This window comes from Triturus cristatus, chromosome 5_1 (assembly GCF_964204655.1).
Source record: "Triturus cristatus chromosome 5_1, aTriCri1.1, whole genome shotgun sequence".
Taxonomy (NCBI): domain Eukaryota; kingdom Metazoa; phylum Chordata; class Amphibia; order Caudata; family Salamandridae; genus Triturus; species Triturus cristatus.
This window is the reverse complement of record NC_140587.1, coordinates 833457744-833485092: the sequence shown is the minus strand read 5'-3', so window position 1 is coordinate 833485092 and position 27349 is coordinate 833457744. Positions and strand designations below refer to the sequence as shown.

At 44.2% G+C, this 27349-nt stretch overlaps 1 pseudogene; it reads left to right on the top strand.

Annotated features, from left to right (window-relative positions):
• Positions 1 to 27349, top strand: part of LOC146831537 (phosphatidylinositol-3,5-bisphosphate 3-phosphatase MTMR14-like) — an 82539-nt pseudogene that overhangs the window by 49437 nt on the left and 5753 nt on the right.

Genomic DNA, 27349 nt, shown 5'->3' with positions numbered 1-27349 from the left:
TTTGTAACTACATCTGACTAATTGATTGTTTTATAATGATCTGAAAAGATCCTCTGAATGGAACTTTAATCTAACACAGACAGCAAAGTTGCTGGATCAACAACCCTTTTAACTTAATTCATGTAGGACCATGCCAATATTAATTCTCCTCAAAATATTTCTGATTTACAATATTTTCTTTTAATTGTTCCAATGCTGCATAATATTTGATTTGCCAGATCATAATTTTTGTATGCTAGCTTATGAAGTAAAAAAAAAACAGCCCTAGATGACCTGTTAACACACTCTTGAAGCCACAGCATCACCACCTTTCTCTCTTTCTCTTTTTGGCTCTCTCTGGCTATTTTGACTTAATAGGCAGTGACCTGTCCTCTTAATGCAGACTTAATAGTAAGCCTGGGTGGATTTTGGCTATGTGGAATTCTGCAGAAAAGGCCAAAAAACTCTGCAAGAATCCGTGGAATTCTGTGGGTGGACAGAGCTGCTCAACACACCCATCTGCACTACTTCTTTGATCTTCAGTAATGCAGTGCACATTTTAGTGCTCAAAATCATGCACGGACAACAGTCGAGGACAAAATCTGCTTGAGGATGCAGCCGGATTCAGCCGCTTTCACTGGCGCTCTCCTATGCTTTCTGTCTTCACAAAAAATGCAGGGGATGACCCAGGCACAGCCTAAAGCGATGCCAGTGGGTGCCAAATCTTGCAAGTACTTGCGGGCAGTCCAAAAGTCTTGTTGGCACTCACGGGAAGCCGGCAAATCTCGCTGGTGCTTACAGGTGGCTGGTAAGTCTCTCTGGTGCTCACGCACGGCTGGCAAATCTCACCGGTGCACACGATCACTAGCAAAAACCCAGCTTAAATTCTGCTACGAGACGGATTTTATCAGGAACTCAGCGTTCACTGTGGAATGTGGAGTTCCTGAATTCTGGAAATTCTGCAGCTGCACTAGCAGAAGGATCAGCAGCTGGGTCAGGTATCACCGTAAGTGGCATTTCAGAACAGTTCTGTTCAAAGGTAATCTTGCTGGGCATGCCTTCTACCCCTACAAGGTTCATGCAGCTAAGCAGTCTGAGACAATGTCTTAGCCTACAGTCGAGTTAGACACCAAATGACCCGGTAAGCCAGAAACTAGTTTTGGGGCTAAAGGGTAAGAGTAATGCTTATTCTTTAATGGAGAGTTAAAGGCTATAGGCTATAGAACTTCATTGAACATGATTTATCACACACTTCTCCTCCTACAAGCTACCTACAAGCTAAAAGCAAGGATCCAGGAATACCAATGAACTGCTGCAGAGCACCACCTCTGCTTCCAACTCCTTGGGAGAGTAGAGGTTGTACTTGCCCACTGGTTCAGAGGAAGCTTCAATTCCTGGATTGCCTCTGTTAAAAAAAATGTTGCTTTGTTGTTTCGGAAGGAGGAATGGTGGGTTAGAGCTGCACCCTTGAAAAGTCCTTGCAGAGAGCTCTTAGACATGACAATGGTGCACTCTTACTCTCACATTCTGTCTCTCCTGTTTTTTAAAAAACAGACTGCTACTTAAGAGCCAAGTTCAACTTGCAGCTCTGCATGCAGCACAGAAAGGTTGTTGCTCTGTTGCCCCGCTCAGCGTATCAAAGCTTTTCTCCTGCCTACTTCTCCATCTGTAGGCAACCAAGCCTCTTATTATCATTATGTGTGGATGTCAGGTCACCTTCGCCGCTGACAGACATGCACATTAGCTAAGGAGGATCATTGCATGCCACCCTACATTTTTTGTAGATTTCTAACCATTTTGGTAATCAAAGTGAAACTGAGGGCCACTGCTGGATATCAATGAATACCATAAATTGGCATGAGGATCAGAATTAGCACAATTTACATTTCACACGTTTCTTCACTCACTGATTATTAAAGCAAGTCTCACCTGCCTGTTCCTGAAGGAATACTCCTGTGAGATTCATGAGCATCATTATACCTTGGGCTGTAGACACTGTGAGAAACCTTAATGCAAACACTGCACTTCATGTGTATTCGAGACAAAAGGTCTATGATAAAAGGAGGAGTGTAGTTAGTATTTAGCTTAATTATCCAGCATTTAAGAGAGTGACCTCAGACACCCCTAGACATCGTGTAGCCTGCTTAGTTAGAATATTTTTTCAATAGGCTTAGGTTTCTGTACAAAGCAAAGAAATAACATTATGATGAATAGCCACTGATGACAGCCAGGGACCTCTGCGCTGTTAATTATTCTGTCTTTTGTCAATACAGAACACTTTACTGAAAGGTCTATCCTTGTTTATGCAGCTTTGTATTGCACTGCTAACTTTACCTACCAAACCTAACTGGTAAGCTGTGGGAGCATTTACTGGGTTTCCCCAAAGTCCTAAAAATATGACTACTAAAAGGTAAAATATTTTTTGTGAAGAATCATTTGTTCACACATGATATCGTGGTGAAAGGAACAATACTTCCCTAGGGATAATTCACATGATGTAGCAAAAGTACATTTAAGAAAATAGAGTTCATTAAAGGATGCAAAGAATACGTTTTAAATAGGAATGTAATGATAAAAATAGAATGCAAACACAATAAATCTACTGCAGTGATTATAAAACTATCACAAACATGATTTGAAGTTACTTTTTTGGAAAGAGAATTTAGTGACAGATTCAAAGGGCAGCAAAGCATTTGTTGTTGGGCACTGAACAAAAGCAATGATACTAGCACCGTGTCTAGGGGAGAAACAAAGTCATTAGAAATTCTTTGTTTTAAAAAAAAGAGTTCTACTCACTTGTTGTCCATAAGGGAGCATGTTAAAGGACTGGGCTCTCAATATCCGAACCTGTCATAATATATCTTGACAAACATTCATGGGTAGAAGGTAATATGTCTGTGTTGGACCTTAACTGTAATTATTACCAAACACTCTCCTAGACTCCACACAACAACTGTTTCCATCGAGCATTTGTTCCCTCCTTACCTCCATTAGGACTCAATAAGAAGGACTTCATTGCCTTTTCATAGAGAAGCATGGGTGCAGACTTGGTATGTGGTTCTATTATCTTTTGAGATGCAGCCATATTCAGAGGTGAATGGGTTATAGTCTACTGCTTCAACAGCAGACCCTTCTTCAGGAGGTTAGTACAGTGGGGCATTTCTTCCCAATCACAGTATATCTTAGGAGCATTGCATCTGACACATAAGATTTATGCATTTGAACAAACTTTCACACAATCCTTAGACAGCATTTGCAAAGAAGACAGAAAGTTTGCTGGATCCCTATACATTGCCTATGTAACGCATCTTTACATTCAGATGCTGATAAAATTCAAAGACAGTGTGTAAAGTTTTAGGGACTGATTTAGATTTGGCAGACGTTATAGTCTGTCACAAACGGGATGGATATTCAGTCTGCCATATTATGATCTCCATAGGATATAATGGGATTGTAATACAGTGGGCTGGATATCCGTGATGGAGTATCCCCCTCCGCCAAGATCTAAATCAGACCCATAGTATATACAATTACAGCTAGTCCTTATTTACAGTTATTTTATCAACATAAATTATATTGAAACATTGTGGATAAGTTGTGACAACAGATGTCAGATGAAATGTCATCAACAAAAATATTGGCGACAAAAAATATCACAAAAAATATTTTCGAGACACAGAATCTACGAACATTGGATAAAATAAAAAATATGAACAACAAAAATATAGAAAACCACAATATATTGAGAAAAAAGTAAATATATTACAATTTATTATAGCCAAGATCACCTATAAAAGATTTTTTACCTTTAGAAATATCACAGTTTTTAGAAAATGTTCACGTAACATGTGTTCTTTTAACATAAAGAATGAGAAATACTACTATTAATAATCAATTATAATTGCAAATACTAGACACTGAAATATGAAAACATAAGAACTGATATTAAAATAATAGGATTTTTTTTAAAGTCCAGCAAAAAAGAATATTATTAAACAAACTTTTAAAATAAAAAAATATATATTAAAACAATTTTTACAAATTACATAAAAACAATTCTCTACTCCCACTCCACCCCAACTAACAATAGGAGAAGTGTTGGACTTTTGAGAGACTAAGAGATCAGGTTTACTATTCCCACTCCAAAGTAAGCAAAGGTAGGGAAGGTGTTGAACTTTGGAAGGGCCATATACACTATCCCCACTCCATTCTGAGGAACAGCAGGGAAAGTGTTGGATTTTGCAGGAGTCAGATTTAATATTCCCATTAAGTAGAGGTGAGGAGAGTGTTAGGTTTATGGGTAGTGAAGATTTACTACTCCCAGTCCAAACTAAGCAACAATAGGGAAAGTATTGAACCTTGTAGAGGTCATATTTACTATTTCCATTACAACATAAACAAAAGTAAGGTGTTGCAGTGTGAAGGGGTTAGATTCACTTCTTCCACTCAAATGTTAGGAAAAGTAGGGAAAATAGTTGACTTTGGGGGAGGTCAGATGTACTGTTCCCACTTCAATCATAGCAACAGTAGGCTAAGGGCCGGATTGAGACTTTTGGTGGTGCGGGGGCGGGCGGCACACCACTTCCGCCTGCCAGATTACAACTTTAAAGTGGTCAGGTGGGCAGGTGGCATAGCAGTCCCAAAGCGGTGCCTCTTTCAAAGTGCGGCAGTGCCTTTGAAAAAGACACTGCAATGGGACTGCACAACAAGATTCCTTCATGACATGGACTCGAAAGTCCATGCGATGCAGGAACTGGTGTGCATGCACACAGGGGAGCACATGTTATGGGCGCCTTTTCTTTCCTTTTTGCCTCCCTGTACATGGAGTAAGAATCTCCATGACACTGCAGGCAGAGAGGAAAGTCGTAATATGCTTGGTGGGACGGCAGCGATCCTGCCAAGCATTTTGCGTCCTCTGACTGCCACAACACCACCAGGGAATGGTGGGGGGTTTCCTGGCAGTGTTGACGGTCTCAGGGCGGTCTGACTTCCCAACTCTTAATGGAGTGGTCGGACCACCAGTGCGCCTGTGGCTGGCCTGCCACAACCGCACCACTGTGAGTCTGGCAGACCTCTAAATGCCAAACTCGTAATCAGGACCTTAGTGTTGAACTTTAAGGTGTCACATTTACTATACTGTTGTGCTCTATTTTAAATTGCCTCCACTGGGGTTCCATTCGAGAGTTCCTGATCTTGTCAGTTGATGCGAGATCTGGAACAGTCGACGTGTATCACCATGTGCTGTCTGTGTTCCTCTGAAAATAAATGATTAAACCAAGAATTGGAGTCTGACCAGTTTTATTCATCGATACACATTACCACTCCAATCTGAGCAATAATAGGTAAAGTGTTGAACTTTGAAGGGCTTGCATTTACTATTCTTACTCCAACATAAGCAAAAGTAGGGAAAGAGTTTGGGCCATATTATCAAGAATGGCGATAACATTATCGACGCTTTAGCTGCAGGAAACTGCCGCTAAAGCGGCAATAAGGGGCTGGATTATATGCCCTTGTGAATTCCAATAGAAGCCCAGGTTTGATGTCCTTCACACCAGAACCTGGGCTTCTTTTGGCATTCACAAGGGCATATTATCAAGCCCCTTATCGTCGCTTTAGCGGCAGTTTCCTGCCGCTAAAGCAGCGATAATGTTATCGCCATTCTTGATAATATGGCCCTTTGAGTTTGAAGGGTTCAGATTCCCTATTCATACTTCACTATGAGCACCAAAGGAAAAGTGTTGGACTTCAGTTGGGTCAAAATTACTATTCCCACTCCATATAAGCAGAAGTAGGTAAAGTGTGGTTTGAGGAGTGATCAGATTTAATATTACCACTCCAATCTAGGCAACAGTAGGGAAAGTGTTGGTCTTTGGAGGAGATACATTTTCTTTCCCCAAACCTAAATATTTTTAACTAAACTAAACTTAAATATAGACTTAAGACTCACATTTGAAAATATGTTTACATTTTGTATTCCTCAAATATAATACATGTACAAATAAATGTAATATATAACTTCTATATTACAGCCCTAAAAGATTGAACACTAAAAAACAAATAAAATAAAGAAAATATTTTAAAAAACAATACATTATTACCATGGTAAAAATAAAAAATAAACAAGTATTACAATTAATACATAAAAAATAATGAACACATTTAACAAATAAACAAACTGATCAACAGTCCTAAAGTTAGGAGTCCTAACTATACTACTACTAAACTGAGAAAAATCCTAATTTTAAGACTTTCGGTATTCACAGAAGGCATTTAGGAGTCCTAAACTTAGGACTCCTAACTTCTGTGAATACCGAAATGAGTAAGTGCCTTCTGTGAATACCAAAATGGTAGTAAGTTTAGGATTTTGTCTTAAGTTAGTTCTGTGAATCGGGCCCCTTGTTTCCGACCAAATTGTTCACAGTCCCGAATGACCTGGTACTATGCCTGGAAACCCTTAGGCCTGACCAAATTTATTCCAGAAAGCATTCAGAGAGATATAGCCTTCCAGAGCCGATTCATACAGCTCTATGGGCTAGGTTTTCCTAGCAAGCAAGTACGAAAAACGATTAATACAGCCTTTCCGATTTGGTTTGCCTAGAACTAAAAGGCTGCCGGAATCGATCTTTGGGGGCCCGTAGCTGGCCCTTTTTCACCTGGGGCCCTCCAAATCAAGCCTGTGGGGGTACCCATGGGTCCCCTCTTTACAACCATGCACAGTGTGGCAGGCACCAAGGGGTACCCGCCACAGGGTGCACAATTTTCCCCAGTCAGCCCTTTCTTCAATGCAAGCCTGTGTACGTGTTCGGTACAGAGGCTCCCATTGAAGTCAATGGGAGTCAGACTGAGTTGTACTCGGATGCATTCAAATGGATCGTACTCGTTTGGTAGGACTCCCCTGATCTGAGTCATACAGAAAGCATTCCGGACCCGAGTCGTTCGGTATGCTTTCAGAACGAGATCGGATCGGACCCCTAGAGCTTGATATAACTAAAGACATAGAGGAGAATAGTAAGCTCCTGTTAGAGAAAAAGTTGCATACATTGAAAGACCAAATGATAGATATACTCCATACTCGGATGGAGAAGAGATGTTATGCTAGAGTAAGTTGGCCCATCTTAAATATGGAGACAGAGCAGGGAAGCTGTTACCTTGGAAGATTAAAGCTGACCAAAATAGAAATTTGAATAAGGAAATCGAGGGTGCGCAGACAGGTGTTAAATTAACTAGTGAGGCAGTGTTAAAAGAGGCCTTTAAGAGCTATTTTCAGGACCTATACTCGGAAGAAAAAGTAGTCCCTGGAGAAGAGGTTAATCACTGTTTGGCGGAAAGTTTAAAACCCCTTGGCCTATACGAACAGAACTTCCTAAATCAGGCCATCATGATGAGGTCATAAGGGCCATACAGTCAAGTAAGTGGAATAAAACTACAGGGCTTGATGTCATACCAGAGAAGCAATACAAAATCCTGGGAGATGTATTAATCCTGTATATGACATTGATGTTTGGAGAGCTTTTAGAGCAAGGAGCACAGCTGCCAAAATCCTGGGGTGAAAACATAGTCAAACTTATTTTGAAATCAGGGAAAGACCCCGCTAGTTGTGAGTCATACAGGCCAATATCACTTCTTAGCACTGACTACAAAATCTTTGCAAAAGTCCTGCCAGAGACTGAGTAAAGTATTCTTTTAGTAGAGGCTGGCCTCACAGACATATGGAGATTGCACCACCCGGGAGCCAGGGAATATACTTTAAACTCGCGCCCTCATAAGACGTACGCCAGAATCGACTATGTACTTACCTCTGATTCCCTGATGCAACAGGTATGGGATGTAGAGATTCTACCTTGCCCCCCTATCTGACCAATCAGCTGTGTGGATATCCTTATCTTCGCATCAACGCCGGCCTACCCACAGGTACTGACGTTTACGCGAGACCATGTTCCAGCGCCCCTCAGTAATACAACAAATACAAAAGTGCATGACTGATTACATAGAGCTTAACAACTCCCCATCCATATCTATGGGAAGGACTGAAAGCAGTGGTTAGGGGGGAGTTTCTGGGCATAACAGCGGCCGATAATAAGGACAGGAGGGAGAAATGGGAGAGTTTAACGGGGGAAGTGGCTGAACTGGAACGCTTTCATCAGAGGACAGGGGCCCCTAGGGTTTGGAATCTCCTTAAGGCAGGCAGGGTGCAACTGGCGGGGTTGGATGTTGACCGGGCTGAGTATTCAGCTCTCCGCCTGAAGCACGTGTTTTATGTGGGGGGAGATAGGGGTGGGCGTCTCCTCGCTAATAGGCTCTGGGCGCAGCTACAAGCGTCCCGAGTCAGTGAGATTCAGGATCAACAGGGGCAAGACCGGGATACGGATCCCAAGATCGCGGACACATTCCGACACTTTTATGAGACCCTCTACACGGATCAAGACCTCCCCGAGGATGGGCCAACTCGCTATCTTCAGGGAGTCCCAACAGCCAAATTATCACCGCGTGTCAGGACAGTCAGACCTCTTGTCAGGCAAAGATTGTCCGTAAACACAGTGGTAGTTAAGACTAGTGGAAGAATCAAGAAGATTGAAGAGCAATACGAATTACCGGCAAATACTGATTCAAAGAAGGCTGCCAAGAGTCAACTGCTAGATCGGCAACTTAGCGCTCTAGCGGTCGAGCTCAATCACAGAGATCAAGGTGAAACGCCCGTTCTGTGGCGCATTTCACCTGAGCATTGCGGAGGAGAAGACGTTTCTGGAGAAGCGCCGCGGAAGTTTAGATTAGGGAAACTTTGTCGCGCTTCAAATACCTTGACTTGGGCAGAGCACAGTTTTCGGATGAGACCTGACGCTAAGTGCTCCATATATATTTTGGTATCTTGTGGTGCATGCGCAAGATAATTTCCGGAGGAGAAGTCGTGTTTGCGGGCATGCGCATTCAATAGAAAATTCAACCTTGGCATTGAGTATGTGCTCAGTTGAACCGCTATAGTTACCGGAGAGCGAATGCAGTGTCAGCAAAAGTTCTGTGTTTAGCGGACGGCAGCACTCTGTTTAACCGTCGTTATCCTCATTAGAGAATTCTGTGCCAGAACTAGTCCAGAGTAGAACAAACAGGCTATTAGTTTAGTAATAGGAAGTTTGTTGGAATCTAGTTATATTCGTTTCCCTATATGTTTTGAGGTGAATAAAACTTCAGCAGTATATCAGTTCATTTAACCCATTGTAAGAAGCCAGAAGACCAACTACACAGAAGGGTGAAGCTAGACAGTGAAATACTATAAACACTTACCATTGCATACTCCAAATAATGCCTCTGCTGTTTCTAGATAGGTAAGAAATCTGCAAAAGATACAAGAGATAGTAATAGAAATAGAAGACTCAAAATCAAAAATAACATTATTTAACATTTAGTTACAGCACACAGAAGCTAAGAAATACTACCAATAGAAGAGAAGCATTGGTCACATCAAGACGGGGTAGGTGTACAATAGTATAGATGAATCCAGATAGAAAGAATTGAGGAAGGGTTCAATATTAACAAATGTATTTTTTTACAGTCAAATTAAACTCAAGCTTGCCTGAAGAAGACAAGAAGGAAAACGTCTGAAGCTGAAGAAAGAATCAGACGCGGTGTGACTGTCTCTTCTCTGTCCCATTCCTTTTCCCCTCTGGGGTTTTGTTGGCATACATTCTTGTATATGTGTGTTGCTGAGGATTTCTAGCGAGGCATTGGGAACTTGTGACATTCTGCTCCTGTGCATTGAGTAGAGCACTGATCTGACACCTCGTCAGGCGGAGGAGCTTGAGGCTCCCATCCGCCTGGAGGAGGTCATCTCCCCAATCTCCCGTTTGAAGCTTAATAAATCCCCAGGCCCAGACGGATTCTCCTCAGTTTTTTATAAAAAGTTCTGTGCAGTGCTTGCCCCACTCCTCATACGGGTTTTTAATTCGATCGGGTCTAAGTCGGCTACCTCCCTCCCGCCCTCCATGCTAGAGGCACTGATTATGTGATACCTAAGCTGGGTAAGGACAAGTGCCTCTGTGGGTCCTTTCGCCCTATCTCCCTTCTCAATGTCGATCTGAAGATTTTTACTGGTATTCTGGCACACAGGCTCTCTCAAAATCTCCCCAGGCTGGTTGATCCAGATCAATCCAGGTTCATCCCTGGACGCCAGTGTTACGACAATACCAAGCGGCTTCTTCATCTCATGGACCGGTCAGAGTGCTTCCCAGTGGAACGCATGATCCTCTCGGTCAACGCTGAGAAGTCGTTCGACCGGGTCCACTGGCCGTATATCTGGGCGACCCTGTTCATTTTGGCATTCCAAGCCGCTACATTGACTGGATCTTTAGTAACTATGACAACCCCACGGCTACGGTGCAGGTGAATGGTATGGCGTCATCGGCCTTTCCTATCTGTAGAGGGACTCGGCAGGGCTGTCCGCTGTCGCCGCTCCTGTTCGCCCTCTATATGGAGCCCATGGCTCAAAGGTTCAGAGATGACCCCGGTATCAGAGGAGAGTGCTTCAGGGGGACAGAGCATAAACTCTGCTTATATTGGAGCATCCTAGAAAATCCTTGCCTGCCTTCTTGGACAAGTTGGATAGGTTTGCCCTTGCCTCGGGTTTCATGATTAATGTGCACAAGTCACAGGCCTTAGATCTTTCCTTGGGGTCGGAGATGCGGGGGATGCTACAACAATCTTACCCGATTCAGTGGGCCCGTGACTCCATTTCCTATTTAGGCTTGCAAGTTTCCTCCACTATTACATCCATCAAAACATCAAATTACGCTGAAATTCTGAGACAAGTCCGTGCTTCCCTCAGGAAGTGGAGACCGCACTCTATCTCATGGCTGGGCCGTGAAAATGGTGATTTTACCTCAGATTCTCTATCTGTTTCACACACTTCCACTGGTGCCACCTGTTGGGGGGTCATACGTTCGTTACAACAGGACATAGAACGCTTTGATTGGTGGGCTCAACGGGCTCGAATGCGCCGCAAACTCACCTATAGAGACCCAGTTGAGGGAGGTTTGGGTGTCCCCAATCTTTTAGCCTACTGGCAGGTGGCCCAAATGCGCTGGTGAAGTGGTCTTGCCCGGAATCAGAGAAACATTGGCTGTGTAGGGACAGGTCACTTGCAGGCCAGCCCCTGTGGGGAGTCCCTTTCCTAGCTCGTGCAGAGCTGCCCCGTAATTTGTACCTCTCTGAGGTGACCCGTCCTGCTGACTTGGGACAAGGTTGCGGTCCCTAGGGGCCTTACAACACTCCTGTCCATGATCACGCCCATAGCACAAAATCCTGACTTTACACCGGGTTGGAACCCCCGGGGGTGTCACCACTGGACCTCCGTTTCTTTATTCTCTTTTTGGCTGGCCGAACATAGCCCTACGACTGCCGGGTTGCATCCCGAAGAACATAGAGCATCTTGGCTTGTTCGTTATTTTTTCTGTGTTGAAAACCAATAAAAGAAATGTAAACAAAAAAAAAGATTCAATTAAAAGTATTGCAAGCAATGGCCGGAATGTGGTTCAGCATTAGACAATTTACAAAAATACACTACTATTCTAATTTGGCCCCCATCTGGGAATCACCAGGGACCGCGGAGTACCTTAACGACAAACTAGCCCTACCAATAAGGCATGCGGATATGTGTTACTGGGGCAATCTAACTCATGATGGTAAGCTTTTACCATGGGATGAGTGAAGTAAGATGTTGGAGAGAAAACTCTTGAAATTTATATATCTACAATTGAAAAGCTGGGAGCAAAGCCAGAGGTCACTCTATTGCATTGGAAACTATCTGGAAGAACTGCTTGTGGGGAAATCACCAGGAAGAAAGGAAGTGTCAATCTGGTATTGGGAACTGCATGAGATCACAGATGGAGATTTCAATCTGCTAGAAGAGCTGTGGGGAAGATGCTTGCCGAGGGAGCAGTTACAAAACATTGGCACGTATCAATGCACACATTATACTCCATTGTTAAGCCTGCTATTTTAAGGAGAAGCCACCTCTTTTTGATTCAAAGGGAATACATAACACCGGAGAGGCTGTCGGAGATGGGGAAAGGAAGATCTGTTAAATGTGCAAAATGCGGTTCAGAAAAGGTGACGGATGTTCTTATGTTTCTGCAATGCTTAGGGATCCTGAGGTTTTGGGATGAAGTGGGTAAGACCATTTCAAGCTTTTTGGGGCTACATGTTAAGGTAAGCCTTTCACTGATTAATTATTTTGGAGTTGCTGAGGGTGTTACAGGAATGGTCAGAGATCTCTTTTCTATTCTATTTTACCGCTATTCAACACTCTGAGTGGCTAGATTCCATATTCTACATGTCCAAAATGGACGTATTGGGGAAAGACTACCAAGAAGAAAAGATTGTGGTGTTTACTATTGAATAGGGCTAGGGTGTAGTTATAGGGTGTGAAAATACAAAATGAAAAAGAGCATATACCATGCCCAATTATTTCATCTATATAGCTCTCCCGGCTGCGATGGCCTCTAACTCTGTGCAACTGCCTTTAATCCGATAATTTGAGGTAGAGGCACCCATTCGGGGCAATGTCTGCACTCGTACCCAACTTTAGGTAAGTTTCTAATTATGGGCCAGGCAAATAGACATTGGAGTCTAAGGTGAATAAGAACAAAAAAATAGCCTCATTTCTGCGTATTAAAAAACAATAAAATTTCTGCCCATATGAAAATACTAAATGCCTAAAACCAAAATATTCTTATCTACTACTTTCTGTCCAATGACATTCTTGACATCACAATATTATTTACACATCATGTGTGTCTCAAAATATTTTTAACAATATTTTGCTTGAATACCTGTCATAACAGCTCTAAATAGTTTGCAATAGTCTGGACTACTGTGAGGTAACAATGGACAGTTGTATTTTATGTGTGTGTCAGGTAACCTATACCATGAGGTCTGAGACAGTTGTAAATCCCGAAAGTACACTGGTTACCAGAAATTTAGGGACTTCTAATATATTGTGAGAACTCTATGATTATGTAGGTGTGCAATTTTTTAAATGCTTTGTCAAAAAACAAAAACACGTTGGAAAGCATATATATGCAGAATTTCATTTTGCATGATTCTCTAAATAGCATAGAAGGCATATTGACCTTGATTGCGAGGGGGTCTGTGTTTTCTGAAAACTGTGGGGTATATTCACAAGAGTAGCCTAATGTAACTTCCATCATCGCAGCCCAACGCAGGAAAACTACGCCGTGCCAACCAAGTATTCACAACGCGGTGCCAGCATGCGATAGTCACCAGATAACGCATCAAATGGCTGTGCAAAATCTAACGCCATGACGCAAAAATGCAAAACGCGAACGCAAAAATATGCGGTGAGGCCAATTGCGTTAAAAAAATCTGCGAAAACCAGCCACGGGCCTGCATATCCCATGCGACTGGCGGGAAAATGCACCATAAAAGAAACAAAAAAAAACCTCCAAAACCAATTCAAACTGCGTAGCACCATGCATGCACCCGGACCAAGTGCAGAGGCCAGGCTGAACTCACCAAGCCCCACATAGGACCAGCACGGAACCTCGGGGTCGGGGAAGGGCAAGGAGAAGAGGAAGAGGAAGACGGGGTTCAGTTTGCAGGAAGACCGGATCATCATCACGGAGGTGATAGAAAATTATCAACAACTGTTCGGCACCTCCCCTGCAGCACTGGCAACACAAACAGAAATATGGCACTCCATCGTCACAAAAGTCAATGCAATTGGAGTGTTGAGGAGGTCAATGGAGGAGGTCAGGAGGTGCTGGCATGAAGTGCACAGCCAAACGAAGGAGAAACTCGCAGCCAACAGCAATGCAGCAACAGCGACTGGAGGTGGGAGTCCTGTGACACAAGAGAAGCTGGACAAGCTGGAGGAAATGGTGGCCACAGTCAGTAGTGTGGAGACAGTGGCAGGAGTTGGGGGCACGGACTCAGCCCGATATGACCTGACCCAACAGCAACAGGGTGAGTAACGACCAGGGACTGGGGTGACGGGGGGAGATGGGCACAATGGCACACATGCACAAATATGTGGCACACACTGCACACCCACAATGATCTTGGAACATGTCCCTGACAGCCTTGGCACACTGCAGCTCACAAAGAAAAACACCAAGTAGGCCCCCGTCCACTATGTGCACAAAGGGACCCCCTCCCCAACACCAATATACCAACCTACCCATGCACATGTGCTGAATCCAGGAAAGCAGCGGCTCTGTGAGCCACACTGACTATGCAAGTGACAGTGCATGACATATAGCATGGCTGCAGTCACAATACATGCCATGGCACACAAATTGACATGGAGGTGCCCCAGTGCAGATCACATCCATAAAGGAGCAGGTCACACTCTGACACATCCACGTGCACCCACAACCCATGTCACATAACACACGCAGCACACAAACAATGCACCAGGCCACAAAATCTGTATGGGAGCTCATATGACCGAAGTCAAAAACAATACAGCCCTCAAAAAGCACACAATTCAAAGGCACCCTGCCTCAAAGGGAGAAGGGTACACAAAATCATAGCTGTAGGGGCATCTCCCCCCCGATGCAGCACACACACATAACAATCACAGTACACCAGCAATGACAGCAACGTGGTACAATGCGCAACACCAGAGGACAGAACTCACAACCTGTTCTGCTCGTGCTTATCAACTGTCCACTCACACCATGCATTGCCTGACATTTTGTGATGACAATGTATGGGTACTAACACACATCCTTCATGTAGTCAGTAAACACACTCTCTCCCATCAAATATCCAGCTGCACCAAAACAGTCACAATGTACATTGGCATGCAGTCTGAATGTAAACATGTGCAATCCTTCAACATACACGTGCAACACTGTTAACCTGCAACACCCCTTTACATTTAAGAGGAACAAAGAACACCTCGTGCAGAGCACACCACACTTCCCATCAGTGTTGATGAAGAGGACAACCCGCACATATGTCAGGACACCCTCCAACAGATGACGGACAGCCTCCGCACCCCATCCCCAGAAGCAGGGCAGGCCAGCTGCCTCGAGGTGACCCCACCACCTGCACAGACCACACAGAAGGAAACACACACCACCACGGCAGTCTCCCAAGACCCCCCGAACAAGACACAGAATTACAACAGCGTGTGTGGGCATGCCAGGTGGAGTTGGCCAATCAGCTGTGGGTGGGATTCGAGCTCGTGGCAGCCAAACTCGATGCCATACGTGGGTGTCTGAGTCCCATCATGGACCATATACAGTCCCTATCAGACACCCCCTGCACGCACCATGCTCCACCACAGACCTTGGCTGACCTCGCTGGGGCCATTAATCGGATACAAGAACTGTCTGGTCAGACAGGCACCAGCGATGACAGCACAGAGTTGGCACAGCTGTGGAAGGCAATGGAGACCATGGAGCAGATGCAGGCTGGATGTCTGGCTACCATGCCTGGACACCAGCGAGCAGTAGCTGGGAACTTCAACGCACTGCAGTACATCATCTTGCCATTGATGCCACTTAGCCTGTCACAGATGGCTGCAGCGGGAACATTGACACACACAGCTTCGACCCCTGATGTGTCAGTGGCACACGGCGATGCAGCCCCATCACCTTCGCAGTCTGATTTGTTAATGGCACACAGTGATGCAGCCATTAACCCGCCACACACACCGGACACAGCGGACACAGAACCTGTATCAGGGAAGTAAGATGGGGATGGAAATTACTGTGTGAGGAAGGAGGCAGTAGCATCCATCACCGCCATATGGCCTGTCCCTGCCGGGCTCTGACCCAGGCATTATGCCCTGGATCAACACCTCCCACTGACCCTTGGAACACTCTGCGACATTCACCTGGAACCCAACACTGACTGGCATATCCTCACTGCTGATCAATCCCACAGCAAGCCTGCTGCGGACTGCACTCCCCCTCGTCCAAAACACTTTTCATTCACCAAAGGACTATATTTGGCCCACCGCTAGGCTTCCATGTAATGTGGGCTAGGATGGCCATGTACAGCTCCAGCTCCGTCAATCACCTGAATGTGAATAACACATTCTAAATCACACATATGTGTCATGACTATGTTCACTTACTTTTAGAGGTATGGCGGGATGTAGGGACAAAGATGCACATGTAGGTACACCCTGGTAACTGACATCTATACGTATGTGTATCCCTGAGACACATGGCCAATTGGATGACTGTGGGGGTGAGTACTAGCTGTGTCCCCATTGCACATTAACTAAAGTCTCACAACCCCCCAACGTAGGCACTCGTACATGTATTGAATAGGGCCATGTGTAGGAATGCCCAATCGGTAGCAGGCCAGAGGTAGTGTCCTACAACACATGTGACAACCGGACCTCACGTTGCATACCTACACGCACACATCTGTGTGGCCACGTCCTGTTACAATTCATGACATAGCTACACATGATCTGATTTTGGACCCCATACTCTCATTTCAGAAGTCACGTAAGTGCCCAGGTCGGCCAGCAACTATCCCATTACAATGTCTGGCCCACAGAGGTAGAGAATGCAAAAGGGAGCCACCCCCATTTTACATGCGTCAGACAGTACCTCCCTGTGTAGGGACGATGAACATTGTGGCACACGAGTGGACATTCAATTCAACAATCATCACAGTTAGACACGAGTGGATTGGCATAGACTTTATTGGCATGTGCTTGTCAGTACGGACAAGGCAACGGCCACAACAGGCAGGAACAGGCTTAAGGCGCTTACACACAGCATGGGAACATGTCGAGGTTAAGGAAATGGTGAGGCAAAAATTGACAACGGTCTCAGCACACCTTGCTGTTCTGGATGAGTCATGTGTTGTCTGGCATCTGCCCATAGTGCTCTGCCACCAGAGTGCGTAGATTGTCTGCTCTGCTGACAGTGATCAGGTGGAAGAGTCCGACCAGTTCAACATGTCGTCCTACATTGCCATGTGTGTTCACTCACCCCAGCAGTGTGTCCGAATTGGAAACGTTGCAAAACGACGCTGTGTTCCTCCGTGCATGGACTAGCATCACCTTGCACAGGTGTGTGTACACACGCGTAGTTCCATGCACATGCATCCAGAGTCCTGACGATGGCAGACATGTCCTCTGTTATGGTGGGATATGTGAGCATTCCTCAAGATGCAATAAGTTGTTGGAACCTGTGCTGTGGGTGTCAATCCAATGTGGCTGCAGGGACGTACTTACTCATCCATGAATGCCAGCGCAGCTTCATGTGCAATGTGTTCCAATAGTACGTTGTTGTCGTGTTTAAGGAACACCAGGGTGAGCCATTCCATTAACTGGTCCGGGCAGGTATGCTCAGCCCACACCATTTCCCCAATCCGCAACACAGCCCAATAGGGGAGCGCCTCGATGTGGTCACTGCACACGAGGAATTGTGCAATCTCCCATGCACAACTGCCAATACATACGCAGTATGTCAATGCATCCCATGCATGGTTGTCTCGGTTAGACTCTGGTTTGTGATCCAACAGGGGGCGCAGACATTAGTTATAGTACAATTCATCTACGGTTGTGTTTGATAGGCAGATGTCCATGGGCCACTCGAATGTGCATGTTCAGCAGTGGAACCAGGGCTGGACACAGGTGACGTAGGCCAGGCGGAAGCTCAGCCGGCAGCTGATCCGCAGCACTGTCAGTGGCAGTGCACCCAGTGAATGCAGCATACATGCACTGTACTGTTCCACGTGACAGGGGTTGTGCATGTGCCCGGGATGGCCTGACATTGCGTTGTTGCGTCTTGTGGAACCGGCACTCTTCTGGACTGAGGCAGTTGTGTGGAGGATATGCCACAGCTCTGGGCTATGATTAGATTGTGTGTACCACTCTGGGTAGAATGGGTTGCGGTTTCCGTGAGTGTCAAGGGGAATCCCATGCAGGGGTACCTCAGGCAGGGCCTTCTGTCCGTGGGGTGTGAATAAGTTGGATTGTTCATTTGCGCAATGCGTCGTGTGGGAGTCGTCCACGTCTGACATGGCATCTCTCTCAGGGTGTTCCAGCCGCAATCAGGACCAAGGTCGGAGGTGCAGGTGTCCTCCCGCCTTCTGCATTGGTGCAAAGAAGCTATCATCCCTGATTTGTGTCTGACTACTACTTGCATTTTTGGAATTTGATGTGGCTTTGGCGTAGAGATTGGGGCATGGCCTTGGGCTCATGGTGTCCCGATAGCGATACACACACACATGTTGGCATGTAGGGCCAGGTGCCCGGGAAGCCTTGTGCTGCTTGTGCAGTCTCACTCGGTCTCTCTCCCTCCCTCTCTCCCTCCCTCTCTCCCTCTCTTTCCTCTGTTATGGGCATGGCACTCCTTCTTCTCTTGGAAATTGTCTGCCAGGCTGTGTCCTACAGATTGTCCAGTGCAGTCCCGCTAGGCTTTATCCGAATGCTGTTTGGGTTTTGGTTTGAATAGTGTTTTGTGTTGGTGATTGCATTGCTGTATGACTGATTCTCCATTTTCTGGGCATGTGTGTTGGTATTCCTGCTTATGCGACATCAGTCAAAGTTTTATTTTTTTACGGATTCGCATGATGGTGTGCAGTTTATTTGTCTGGGGTTGGGGGGCCGGGGAGGGCCCGGAGTGGGGTTGTGGGCCTGGGTGTGGTATCGGTGGGTGTTGTGGCCCTCTATGGTGTCTGTGCTGCATGGGCAGTTGCTCGGGGGCATCTGTGGTTCTTCATGTTTGGCACTGGGCTGGGCCCCCTTTCATGGTGCAGGCTGTGGTCCAACGTAGCAGCAGGTCAGAGCAGGTGTTATTTTCCTGCAGCTAACACGCCTTATCGCCTGTTTTGTGTTCTTATCACAACTCTGTCAGGTCATTGAGAATGTTGCGGAGTGGTTTTGTCACGGCTTTGGGCACGAGAACGCCAACTCTGCATCTCATTAGCGATAGTTGCGGGGGTCATCTGTGGGGATGTTTTTTGTGGCTGCTATCGCGGGTAAACTGGTGCTGTGGGCTGTTAACACCAGCTTGTGAATGGGGCGATAAGTTTATCGTAACTTTGGCTGTGATAAAGTGCCATTAACTAGGCGGTAGTTCCCCTGTGTCCTCTGTGCGCATGAGTTGGACTTCTGAGTTGGGTGGTATTTAACGACCCAGCAATTACAGGGTGTGCTAAATGCATCACGGTTTGTTAACTTTCAGCTGGAATTTAACAGGGTTCAAATGTATCACCTTAACTGGAGCATTTAGATTTTGGTGCGTTAAGCACCAACATCCACATGTTAATTCCCAAAATCTTGGAATAAGTTCCAATTACCCCACCCAATAAATAATGTAATCCATGACATCATGATTAATCAGGTGCAATAGCCAGTATCTATACGTGGAATCAGCGTGATACAGTCAAAGGAGTTTATTAACTATGAATGGTGTGTATCAAGTAATCAGATTGTTTTAAGACAGAATTAGTGGCGTAGTCACATTTTGCCTTTTTTCTTCTTTCTCATTGATCCATGAAACTGGTTGCCTTGGGTCTTGTTTCAACTCATGGTTGTTGTTTTTTCCCCTTCCCCTTTTCCCCATGATCTCTTCAGTCCATTCCTCGAGAAGTGGCTGTCCAGTTCAGGTGGACACGAGTCCAGGGCTTTAAGTTGCTTCCTCCAACTTTGGTTCAGGTTGGCAGCAAAATGTTGTTTTAGTTGATCCTCTGGTTTGCCAAGAGCAAGTTTTCTTTTATTTACAAGACGGTCTACACTCAACACCACAGAGATATAATATCAAAGGGCGGGCACATTCAATTATCATGTAATACTAATTCACTGGTTTTGTTCAGCTAGTCTCAATTTTCTCTGTTTCTAAGTCCGTCTACATACTGCAACCACAGGACAAATGATAGGCAGGTTAACCAACCTTCACTCACATTACCAGGGCTCCCTCTCATTGGGAGTCAGCTCTAAGCTAGGTTTCAGAGAAGCTCTTTAGTCCTAGAATTTTAAGTAGGAGGCACAGATGGAGATGCAGCTCTTGAGTAGCTGCATGCCTCAAGGGGACTCTGTGAGGACCTCACTAAATTATCCTTGTAGCAGCAGGAACCTTCTTCTGTTTTCCTTGGTTCCAGAAAGCCCTCTGCTTGGATAGGTCTATTGGGGCAAGTTAATGAGTAATAACATTTCTATTACTGGCGCTGATCTACTAGGTGAATCAAAATAAAATTCCCATTTCTTTCCTCCAAAGGCTTGCAGTGAAGTAATTCAGTTCCTTTTCTAAACATAACCTTTCACCGCAGCAAAAGAAACATATTGCATATTTTACCATTTCTTCTCATTTCCACCTCTCCAAGGAAACTCCTAATAAACTGTGCACCTCCAAGCTGTGATTTTTGCTAGTTGTCTTGCAGGAGTATGCTTCTCTGGTCTGAAGTAGGACACCTAGTCTAAGGACTTTGTGTTGTAGGACCTTACCTCAGGGGAGTGGTAGCCTGGAAATGTAGGCCATATGTTTTCACCCTTCCTGAGTTCATTAAGTAGGCTTACTATATATTTCAAATAACTACCACATCAGAGCCAGTAGGAATTAGGTGTGAAAAATATGAATTTAGGTTTTATGTAAAGGAAGCCAAATAGCAATGCAAATAGCCTTGGCTTAAAAATACAGCGGAATGTTAGGCAGAAAACATTTAATAATTTACACCATGGCTATGCAATATAGGTAATCACAATCTCATTATTCTATTTTTTTTTCTCCAAACTAGATTATCTATGTGTTAAAGGTCTGGTGTTTGTAGTATTATGTTGGTATAAATCAGCAAATTAGAATGTTTTCATCCATTTTGTGCACCTAGGCAGAATTATGCATTGTCTATTTAAAGAACATATTATCTTTATCGGCACAAATAGTTACATATCTCTGTCTTCTAAACTCCATAAATCAACTTTGCAGAAATGTGCAAAACGTTTGCTTACAAATACTGTTAATTTACCAGATGTATGGTACTTCAAGATAAACAGGTTATCTCTTTCAAGCAAAACTGCATCTGGAATGTGTGAATGCAAATGCTTCCTACACGCTGTAAAGTCATGCCATCTCTTTTTGGCAACAGTTTGTGCTTCTCAGATCCCGAGGGACCAATCAAACTGCAAATGTGTCCTTCTCTGGGTCATCATTTCGGTAAGCCATGAGAGAGGAGACCCAAAATTGATCATCACGGCCTGTAACATCAAGAAATGTTCCTCCGGACAAGCCCTGACTGGTGGCCTCATATTCTTGTTTTGGTGGTGTCTAGTGGTGCATAAATTATGCTTCTACTAGCCACCTCTTGTTAAATTAAAACCAAATAATCTAGGCAGTGAGAAACCCCTTCATAGTTATTATTAACGTTTAAGTGATTATGTGCAGTCTTTGCCGTCACAGCCCTTTAGGAACATTAGAATTGATGACTAGGCTGAATGCTTTACTATAAATGATGGTGTACCCCATATCAGCATTGACCTAAAGCTATCATGTAGATGTGTCTTTGTATCTAGGGGGGGGGGGATAAGTTCAGACTCATTCTAATAGACTGACTCTTTCAAAGTATGAGAATAATTGACTTTGTAATTCTAAGCTGGAACTGTCCTGCAGCTCAATGGTCATCTTTTGGATGTAGATCTGGAAGATTTCCGCTTCCTCTCAGGTGGAACTAAGCTTCAAGGCCCAACTGAAACTTTGCTGGACTGCCATGATACTGACTCACCTGTGGAGAAGGTGCCAAGCAACACAAGGAAACCAGAGTTGCTGACCCAGAGCCTTGAGGCTCTCTCTCCCCCTCACCAGAGATTATGGTCAGATTACCCAAAGAATGGCCTTAATGTCTTCAGATGTTTTCAAACATCTGTTGAAGGACATCAGATTCCACGCCAGCGAATGCATTGATTTGCTGGGATTCACTAATTTAAGTTCACGCCAGACTGAGTGGCAACGATGACTGGAGAGCACACTCCTCTTGTAACCACCTGTTATTTTCTTTCATTTGATCACGCAGTTTCAGTCGTCTGGCAACTGACTGCATGGCCAGTGCGGCAGATTGAGAAAGTCCCTCATAATAGGTGATGAGCTTGTGTGATGATGGACTTATATCCATTGTTGTCAGCCAGAATGTCTATAGACCCATTTGTTCAATGTTCCTGACTACAAACTCCAAGACATTGTGCCCTTCATTTGATGGTTATGGGTATATCAGAACTTAATGTACTATGTGTTGGTTTGTTTCTGCAATATTTTATAAGTGTGCACACTTCTAGAGTTGTGAAGCTTAAATGTAACATAGCTACTTCAAAGTAATTGATTTAGCAGGAAGACTGTGATATTCCCATTGTAACACAATCTGGCAAGTTTTAGCCATTGTTCACTGACTTTTACAGGACACCTGCTACTAATATAGTTTTTCTGTGCTGTATTGTATTGGTTCTGTGTTTTTCATTGCATATGTAATAGAGTGTGCGAATATTAGAACTCTGCAAACATTAGAGCCATAGTTTTCTTGGTATATTGCTCTATCACTGCCTTTAGCATTACATTTATATTGTGATATAAGTAATATCTATTTTTGATCCTGCCTTTTATGCTGTCACCACAAATTGGATGTTTCACATAAGCTAGTTGCATTGATGTATTCACACTAGATTAGCCTTGGTCTCCATGAAGGGGTAGTTAGATAATCCTATTCACCCCAGGTGAAACTCTTGCTACTTCCTGCACAATTTGCTCATTGATGGCAAGAGGGTGACTAGTTTTGGGACTCTGAGGCTAGCCTTACAATAGTGATCAAAAATATATTGAACCTGGAAAAATCTTGGAAGGGCAATGTAGAGACCTTAAATCACCATAGAAAATATTTTCCAAAACAGGAAACCAATGCTGTTTTGCAGGTTGATGGAAAGACTGAAAAGGAGAATGTGGGAATAAGAGATGGTCTAATATTAGATTGTCTCTTCATCAAAAAAGTTGGGCTAAACTGTGCAACAAGCACCTGCAGCACATGAAGAGCATCATGTTGATCTCAGAAAAAAAAGTAGCTCAAGAGAGCCAGGTGAAGCCGCATGTTGACACTTACACTATTGAGACAAAAGGTGAGCACTTGAATAGCCACCTGTAAAAAGCACTGAGGGGGTCGCAGTAGTAAAAATATCAGCCATTAAAAACCTCATTAAATACCACAAATTTCTTTCAGATGGATGCCCTGGCAGAGTAAAATTCATGAAATACCACAGGGGGGCTGCTTGAATATATGCACTCAAATCCAAGTGGAGAGTAAAGAGGAAGCAGCTGTGCATTCAAGGAATTTTGAGATAGAGATTTGCTGTACAATGAGCCATTTCCCCTCCAGCCAATCAGAGTCTGATGGTGCCAGAAGGTCACAGGAAGATGACACAACAACAAACTGTCCCTCTTTCATGAAGTATTGGGGTCACAAAAACAAGGCAATGCTCTTCCCACATTTGTATTGGCGTAGAACAACTATATATGTGGAAAGGTCCTGCCATACGCTCCATTTGTCAGAAGTCTGGTATATCAGTTAATCAGACCACAACTACACTAATACCTCTTCTCTTTCATCAGTATTTCATCTGAGAGGCCTGAAACAGACTCAATTGGTCACTTATATACTCTTATCTCCTCAGGCAACCAGTAACTATATGTTGTGGTGAGCCATCTCACTAGGTTCCCTGATGCACTTCTACCCCGAAAAAACATTGCCCCTCTGGTATCCAGTGCCCTGCTGTGAATATTTACATGGGTCAGTCAATCAAAAGAAGTTCTTTTGGATCCGTGAACCTAATTTATATCCACTTAAAAAAGAAAGAACATATGGTGATTTATCGCTTCTCCGCCAGCTTCCTATCATGCCTTTGAGGGACCGAAGGTTCAGTGGGCAGTAGTGAGAACACAATGAACTGCTGCTGATGTTGCGGGGCCTGTTATGCAGTTTACTGACGACAGACCTGAGATCAACCTAATTTATTTCTCAATATGGGTCTCTTTGAGACTGCGTCACTTTTAGGAGGCGTTCTTACGTCAGAACTCCCACACTGCATACATTATACCTGACAAAAGCATAATATACCGCAGGGCTTTACAACGTGACACATCTCCCTAGATGCATCACGTTGTAAATGTGTCGCAAGGTGGCGCATTGTTTACGACGCCGCTGCTTCACAAAAGTGACGCAATGGTGGCGTAAAAGTGTCGCAAGGGGCTTGTAAATCTGCCCCACAATGTCTTCACTGTAGGCTAATCCAAATGCAAATGACATTGGCAACGAAGCTCACCAGTTGCCCCACTTTATGTATTCTGTCTGGTGACTGATTCAACATGTGAGTAACATTCCAACTGACCAATGGCAAAATGGGAGTTACCCAAAGACTCATTTATAAGTATTCTTTTGTATTATTTTCAATAAATGTGGTTGACAAAAAGAAAAGATTTCTCCAGGCTGTACTTGAAATGGGGCCAAGCAGAACACCGCACAATATCTCTGGCTCAAGAACACATAAAGTAGTGGCACCTGGTGTGCCTTACATGAAATCAATTTCTGTATTCTTTTGTATGGCCAATTAAAAATGTGGATAGCTTCCTCTTTCCAGAAGAAAGTATGCTTGAATTGTACTCTGCCTGATTCTAAGTGGTTCCAATGTTTTCCCGTTGTGGACAAACCAGACCCGAATTTACAGTTTTGTGATTCTGGATGGTAAAATTACTTGAGGCTTTTGCTGCAGCAGGAGCTAAGCCTCGTTCTCCATTTTTGTTTCTGACTAGGGGGCATATTATCAAGAAACGGCGTTAACATTATCGCCGGTTTAGCGGCAGAAAGCTGCAGCTAAAGCGGCGATAATGGGCTTGATAATAATACCTTGAGAATTCCCATAGAAGCCAATGTTCTGGTGTCAACTTGGGCTTCTATGGGAATTCTCTGCGGCATATTATCAAGGCCATTATCGCCGCTTTAGCGGCAGTTTTCTGCCGCTAAAGCGGCGATAATGTTAATGCTGTGCTTGATAATATGCCCCAAAGGGAGCATACATTTCTCCTTTCCTTCTCTACACCTCCACCCCCTCAAAACATTAACCACCCAACCCATAGCTACCCACATTCATTTACCAGCTACTCAGAGCAGGTGGTGAATGTATATGTTCAACTCCACGAAATGTTGAATTCTGGGTAGTTTTACGCCTGGAAAAATCAGTCCCACCTGGTAATTCCCCAAACCATGGGTTTCGTCTGTAATTGCATGGTGCTGAGGAGGATTTACCACATGGTAATGGAACAATCCCATGCAGTTGTACGGTGCTTCCTGTACTGCATAACTTGGCATGAGGGGCTGAGTGTTGTAAGCATCTGCAATATAAACGTTTTTGAACAGCATGTACTTCTATGGGTACAACATGTTGCCACAAGTGATGGAAATGGGGCATATTACTGTCATCTCCCTTACGTACTTTTATATAATATAGTTCCTTTTCACACCGCTGCGACTGGACCCCACTGCAATGCAACAATCAAAACAATAGGGGGTTTATTTAAAAGCCCCCTACGCAACTGGTGCGTCACTTTTAATATGGCGGCGCAAAGTGCTTGTAAATAAGCCACTCGGTTTTGCAAATGACATAGGAGAACGGACAGTTAAACACCTATCTTTATTCGGTAGGAGTACCTCAATACGATTGTGATCTTAGTAAAATGCTTGGCTAATTATTTTTTATAATATGTTTTTTGCTTCCATTTTACATACAAGCAAAATCTTTCGGAGGAACCCACCCAAAACTAAATCAAAGGATAAGGCCTTGGAAAGGACTTTTTAAGTAGACTGGGCCTTTTGTGTTTTATTACTGTACTTTTCCAAACTGAGCTGAGCTGGAGATAAACAGTGCTAGCAAAATATGAACATCAGTAGTTAAAAATACATTGCTTCAAACATAGGCAATGCATTTCGAATACATTGGCACCGACTGGCCCTGCATAGAAATAATAACAAAAAGAATTAAAATGATGGAATCCGAGATCATGGAGTGAAAATAATGCTTGAGACAGCGCCCTCGTTTTCGATTTCTTGGTCAGACACTTTGGCATTTCATTCCACGTGATATTAGTTTAGTGACTCCCTAGCAACCAAAAACGTCCTGACCCTAATTTACTTTGGGTTTCTTCAAAGAAGGGAGCCTTCCTGAGACCCTGCCTACAAATATGGCTTTTTCTATAGATAGCATGAATAAAAGATGCACTCGTTCGTGTTCCAGGGTAACAGGAGCTTTCAAGTAAGATTTCTCAGTGCAGAAAACATCTTTTCTCGAGTATCGGAAAATCAAAATCTTCAAAGAGATCCTTTCTCTTTGATTAGATTCACATGTTTGAAAGATGTGTTGCTCCCCTCATCCCTGTGACTCGCGGATGCTACAGGTGACGGTGGCGCGGACACATTTCACGTTTTATTTCCAGGTTTTGAAAATACATGATATCGCAACATGCAGTAGGAAAGGATGGATTCAATATATTCGCCCGATTTCTTGATACCTTGCTAGCCTGGCCTATAAGACTGCATTTATTAGGATGGGCGTGCAGAACACTGAAGTTAGTAAAGTGAGTACAATCCACTTAGTGCATTTTATTGCACAATCAGGCACACTACAGTTTCAGCTTTTCAATTAATGAAACGAGCCACAATCTGTTATTGCGGACAAGGTAAAACCTAACAGGGTTTTACCTACTAGGGGCATATCAGCAACAACCGGCGATAATTGTCACTAAGCGCACTTAGCGCTAGGATAATTATCGCCGGCTAACGTGGATTTTTATCGCTGAGATAGCGTGCTATTAGCAACGCTTATCTCAAAAGCGATAAAAATCCTAGCGCTAACTGCCTAACGTGAGATTATCGCTGGAAACCCAGCGATAATCCCACAAAGTTTGGCGTTAGCTTGTTGATAGGGCCCCACAAACTTAGCCATGATATCCACCTTCCATAGGATATCATGGCTAAGTCAGTCCTGAAGCAGGCATAAGGAAAGTAGCGATAACAGGGGTTATCGCTACTTTCTTGCCGCTATGTTTCATAGCGTGGTGCTTGATGATAGGAGAAATGTCGCTTAGCGACATTTCTCCTGTCATGTCAGGTCAGGAACGCCCACTTTGCATCTCATTAGAGATGCAAAGCTGGGCGTTAGGAATCCCGACGATAAAGCAAGGTTCCACGCGTTAGCGTGGCCTTGCTAATTAGGTGATAAAATTATCGCCGCTTTTCGACCGAAAACGGCCGCAAAAGCGGCGATAATTTTTGATCGCCAGCTTGTAAATATGCCCCTTAGGGCCATATCAGCAAGGCGAGTCGATAGAATTATCGCCGTTTTCGGCCGAAAAGCAGCGAT